General features: G+C 42.3%; 1 protein-coding gene across 1 annotated transcript in view; it reads left to right on the top strand.

Annotated features, from left to right (window-relative positions):
* Positions 1–6,000, top strand: part of LOC308107638 (protocadherin-16-like) — a 90,515-nt gene that overhangs the window by 379 nt on the left and 84,136 nt on the right. The window lies entirely within an intron of this gene.

Genomic DNA, 6,000 nt, shown 5'->3' with positions numbered 1-6,000 from the left:
ACCACGGAGAAAGGCTGTAATTCTAATAGAAGAAGCGTCATCCTCCGCGACTTTGAGGAGCAGCCAAAAAGATTCTACTGCCTGTTTTGCCTCACCTTACTAAACCATCCCCCCCCCCCCCCCCCCCATTTGAGACGGAGACATTCCTATTGATAGTAGAGTTATTGCATTACCCTCCGATGGCTGCTGCCGTTTTGCCTCCTTCTCACTCCGCTTGAACACACGCCAAATGATCACCCACATGTGGGCATTGTGATGAGGACTGGTGTTCACTGACCGTGAATAGGCGTTTCTTTCCCTCAATTAATGAATTAATCAGGTCTCCACTGGGTTCCCTCACCGCATCAAAGTGATAGTTGCCATGATGCAAATGCGCAATTACGCAACGTTTTTTTGGTCAAACTTAAGACTCCAGAGCCGCTGAGGCTCCTCCTTTCGCCTTTTTTCCTCCACTAGACATCACTTGGAGGGAGCGGAATTCCTGCTTTTAGCCGGCTTCATGTTTAAGTTGATGCTGGCAGATTAGGACTAAATAACCTGTTAAATATAAGCTACATTAACGCACATGATGATTCCATTACTTACATTTTGTGCATGCTTAGTTTTGTGGGTATGAATAGAACATTTGTTGAGCGAGTGATTTATTGATCCATTAATCTGTTACACTGTTTCATCCAATTTAGGGTATGGATCAGTTGATCAAGGCTGACTGAGTGAAGGCAGGGTACATCCTGCAGGGTACATCCTGAATAGTTCACCAGAACACACAGGGAAAACACAGAGAGACACACCATCCAACACACATTCACACCTACACGAATGAACTTCAAATGCATGATTTTGTACTGTGGAAGGAAACCAGATGCAGAAAAAAAAAGGTCATACATGCTCTAAATCAAGATATAATGTGAGGTCAGAGTGCGGAATACAATATAACCGTGCAGCCCAAGCTTGAAAAAAGAAAATCATAAAAAATGGCATTGATGGTTGAAAAATAATTTCTATGTATAATGTTCATTGGGCCTGGCTGGGCTTTTCAAGTTCTCCCTGTGCATCTGTCAGTTTTCTCACAGGTTTCCAGTCCAAAACACTAATTGATGACTCAAATTGAATTCTAAAGCCTATAAGTGTGTGTGTGTGTGTGTGTGTGTGTGTGTGTGTGTGTGTGTGTGTGTGTGTGTGTGTGTGTGTGTGTTAGGTGTAATCTGCCTTCACCCATCGTCCTCTTAGATTGGCTCCAGCCCCCATGTGACTGTCAGTTTGACAAAGTGGTATTGAAGATGGATGAAAAAGAAAGAAGAAAAATTGGTTTAGCCTAAAAAAGTGTTTTCTTGCCTGTGCAATAAACTTCAAGACGACTATTACCAACGCGTATAAAGCAGAAGAGTAAGAAATAGAATTGGACGAGCAGTTGTTCGGGGTTATTTGTGATAAAAGCCTGGAATTTAAACCCATTTGCTTGGTTAATGCATTTCATCTGATACACTTCAAAGTGCTGCATCCATTACATTATAAAAAAAAACCCAAAACAACATATATTTATACATATATATATATGTATATAGTATAATATATTTGCAGAAATCCTGTCTCAGTGTGATAAATGTTCCTTACACAATGCAAATTTATCACACACCTATGCTTGATGTCAGAATTTACATAACTTTTGAGCAGGAATATTCACTTTCAAAGCAGCTGATGGTAGAAATAGACCCAGTTTAATCACTGTCAGAGTATCAGTGCACAAAAAGAGACTGCAGGTAGCTCAGCGATGGACATCCCACTGCTATGAAGCTCATTCTATATTTTAAGTACTCTTGTCTCTCTCCGAGCGAACACAAACTCGTAGTCGTTTTGAGAAACAAACTTAGGAATTTGACAAGGGATCTGACTCTCCTTAATGTTCCATCTGAAAGGCTGACATAACAATGTATGTGACATTCGGTAGGACTCCAGGGGAGTCATCTGATGGTGCTATCATGGATACGTTCTGTCTTCACTTATTGATGTGAGGACTATTTTTCTTTCCTCTCACACACATGGAGCAGCCCACATCAGCAGTATTGTTCAGACTGGGCTGTACAAAGGAGAAATGATGTTTGCCATTTATGAATATATCACTCTTGGGCAGTGGTGGTCGAGGGACGAATGAGCAAGTTGCAATTGGAAGGTGGCTAGTTCAAACCTCTGGACGGTCTGTGAACTTTTTCTTTCACCTGAGCTCCTCCACGTCGGTCCTGCTTTCTTGCTACTTCTTTTCAACGGGTTAAACTCAGGGTGTAAAACAGAAGGCACTTGGGCCAAAACCAGCCAGCAAGAGGCTCCAGTCTGGCCCAGCACACCACCAAGAAAAGTGTACAAATTTGAAAGAAAACACAGATTAAAAAAAATATCATTTTTCAGAAAAACTCTGCCATGAAAGAACGATAGCTCCCTCGTTGCTATCAAACTCGCCTCAAAGCCTTGCTGTCCGGACGAGTTTATACCAACATGTATAATGCAACAGATATAGGAGAATTTCTTTTGTATTTCACGAGAAGGTTTCTTTTAAAATGGCTTTTTGTTGAAATTGGAGTAATCTTCAGTTGTATTTGTTTGTTTTTGCAAAAAGAAATTGACAGTTTCCTCACCGACACTCTGCAGCACAACAGAGAACAACATTAAAGTTCAAATTTAAAGGTTATTACATACGATTATACCAGTGCAGCAAGACTAAAATGTGTTTGACACCCCTGGGTTATAAACTGATCAGGATGAGACGCATGCTGGAGTTTGCTTAATTTGGTCCCTTTTGACACAACCCGAGCAGTTAGGGGTTAAAAGCTTTGCTCAAACAATTCTGTCCAGTTGGGATTCGAACCATCAAAATTTTGGTGACAGGCTTGCTTCCCTGATCTCCAGGCCACCACTGCAACGAATCCCCAAATATCCTAATCAAGACAAATAAAGACATGTCATCTTCTTCTTGTGTTCACAATAAAACCATTTGAAACAAACAAACAAATAAAAATGTTATATGGACCTTTTATACCAATCCAGGAATTATGTCATAAACCCTTGGTGCAATGCATGAAGTAATCCCGTCACTACGACTCGTCCCTTGTAAGACGGCACATGCTCTTGATGAAGCTGGTTTTTTGAACTCCTCCGGGAAAAGAAGAATAAAAAGCAGAGGCTATGTGTGGAGCTGTATGGTCACCCTGACACCGCCCGGCTGTGCTTTAACTCGTCTCTTGGCAGAGTCGTCATCAGTAAAATGAGTCATTTGAGCATGGCCATCGGGGGTTTATGCCAGATGGCTGTCACCTCCGGAGTACATTTTATTATTTATGAGTGGTCTCTGTCGTTTGGAATAAATCGCAGACATCAATGCTGAAACGTGTGCGAACTCCCACTTCGCTCCCCTGCAGCAGCCAGACTGGGTGCCACTCTTCACACGTGGGGAGGACTTGTACCCCAGTGGTTGCACTGCTGTTGTTGCACCCCTGCTACTGTAACTCGATGCACACGTGTTTTCAATGATGCAAGGGCAATGTCAGACGGTGTCATCTTCAACGATATTAGGTGTGCGCTCTTTCATTCGGACCATCCTAAACAAACAGCTGAACCAGCTCATGCTGCTCTTGCTGTGGGAAAGATATGATCCTTGTTGTCACGGCCCCTCTTTGCTGAAGGGTTTACCAAAGGAGAGGGGAAAAAAAAAAAAAAAAACGAGTAGCCTGCGTGCTTTCCCGATGCTATGTTTGTTATTGCCCGGACGAGCACATATATCTGAGGCCTGTGATGACTTTTCCTGGCCTCCTTGCATGCCCAGGGACTAAAGTTTCAAAGACCAATGCAGGGCAGAGAAATGCGGCACGAAATCTGGCAAACATTCTGAGCATTCTAGTTTGCTTTGTGCTAAGCCTGTCATCCTCATGTCCAGTCAATCTGCAGCTCTGTCTGTGGTTTCCATTATGGCTCCATTGAGCCTCAGGCAAGCTGGCATGTTCTGTAAACCGCAGAAGTTTTCTTTGAGTTAACTGGAATCATGACATGGAATTAGAAGCTCATTTTACATACTCTGTCACCATGGTTGTCCCTGTTGGCCCATTGGTGGTGAAAATGGTTTTGGTTGCGTTAATTAAAGCAGTGCAGCTGAGGATTGTGTTTTAATGTTTTTGATACACAAGATAGATTTTAGCCCGGTTTGTATCTTTGTAAATCAGATATTATGCTCAGGAAAGTACCTCACTTATTCACGAGACATTATCCATAATATTGTGTGTGATTGTAGTTTAAGATACGAGCCTATGACAAGTATTTGGCAATTATCGTCGAGGAGAGTCTGTTCCCAAGATATTCATTCTGAGATGAAATGATATGACTTGGCGGTGTGATCTGGGATAAACCCACAGTTTAAATTCTGTTGCTTTCACACAGTTTTCATAAGACCGTCGGTATTCTTCAGTCTGATGTATGTTGTGGTTCAAAGGGGGAGGCGGCAGAGTTTGTTTAGATATATCATCAGCTGTCAGATATGCCAAACCAAAAGGCTTGATAGAAAGACAAAATATTTCACAGAAAACTGAAAAGCCAAATGTAAATAGGCAAATACGTTCTCAGCTTAAAAACTAATGTTTCGCCAAACGTGGTCTCGAACCACACGGAGGAGGGAAAAGTGCTACCCTAATCTTCACACACTCACACACTGCCAGGGATTTCAATCCTGATTTCCGTCATGCTAGCAAAGCCCTCAGAATGATCTTCGCTGCGTTCAAACAGAGTTTTCATTCTGTATGGAAATCCTACAAACCTTGGATTTGGTCGGTTGACTTGGTTTAAAGGATCCAAAGAAAGTGGGTCGACACTATAGTTCCTGCTGACAATGAGGTGTACAAAATGTGTTGCACCCATAGAAAAAAACTCCCACCAACAACTTACATAAGGTGAAATGATTTAAAGTTTTTGAGGCGTAATATTCAGGCGTTCACAATATTTCAATGAAAGTCATTAACAGTAACAGAGTCTCTTCACGATCGAGGACAATGATGCAAGTTCAATGTCTGAATCCAAACCACAATGGGATTTACTTACTAATTGCTCCGGCTTTGAACCAACAGCAGCTTCTCTGTGCCGTATTGCTTTCCTGCGTGAGTAAACCCTCGCTGCTAAGCGCCTACTAACTTTCCAACAAACTTCCAGTGAGTGAGGCCAGTGTCAGGATTCGACAGGGCTTGTTATATATCTTCAACGGACGTCTCAGCTTCTCAAAACTTCTCTCTGGCTTCACATGGAGTATTTTTAAACCATATGTCCTACTCAACCTGGTATTGTGCAATTAGCTTACCCAGCTGTGTCTGCTATATCCATTAGGCTGCGCCGCTCTGCAGAGGTCCTCCACTGCAGCTCAACCAGAAAGTGCATTATTTCAGTTGTGGCATTTGGTCAAAGACTCTGGCCTTGGAAAGCTATCCTTTGTGCTTCGGAGAAAGCTTTTGTAAAAAGTTCATCCCCAATGTTGCAGTAAAGTAAATCAATACCGAGGCTTTAAAGTTCAAGTGCTGTCAGGATTTCCAGCCTGTCATGGATGTGCTTACGCCCTGTGCCAAGAACAGCACTCACAAAACAACCCAAAGTATGGTGTGTAACGCTGAATTTGCAGTGCTTAGCTTTTATGGTCTTGTCATTTGCAATTATTACGGTCTCTGTGAAAGCAATAGAAGCAATATGAATTAGAAATAAATACGGCAAATTGCAAGCTCATTTTGAGTCCTAAAACTGTTAAATGTTCTCGGGCTACTAACACATAAAACATGTTGCGCTGCTTCTCCCATCATATTTCACAACAAGTGGGGCTCCGAAGGTTTTTCGCCATTAAGGTAAATTCAAACCGATTCATGACTTCAAAGCTCGCATCTTCAATGTTGCGGGATCCGAATCACGGCAGACTGAAATTAGCCCTGGAATCCTGTGTGTGTATGGCCGAGTTCCAGCAGACCTCAATTACAATGCTGCAGA

This window comes from Lipophrys pholis (genome assembly GCF_963383615.2).
Source record: "Lipophrys pholis genome assembly, chromosome: 3".
Lineage (NCBI taxonomy): Eukaryota > Metazoa > Chordata > Actinopteri > Blenniiformes > Blenniidae > Lipophrys > Lipophrys pholis.
The sequence above is the reverse complement of the archived record's forward strand: the minus strand, read 5'-3'. Positions and strand labels throughout refer to the sequence as shown.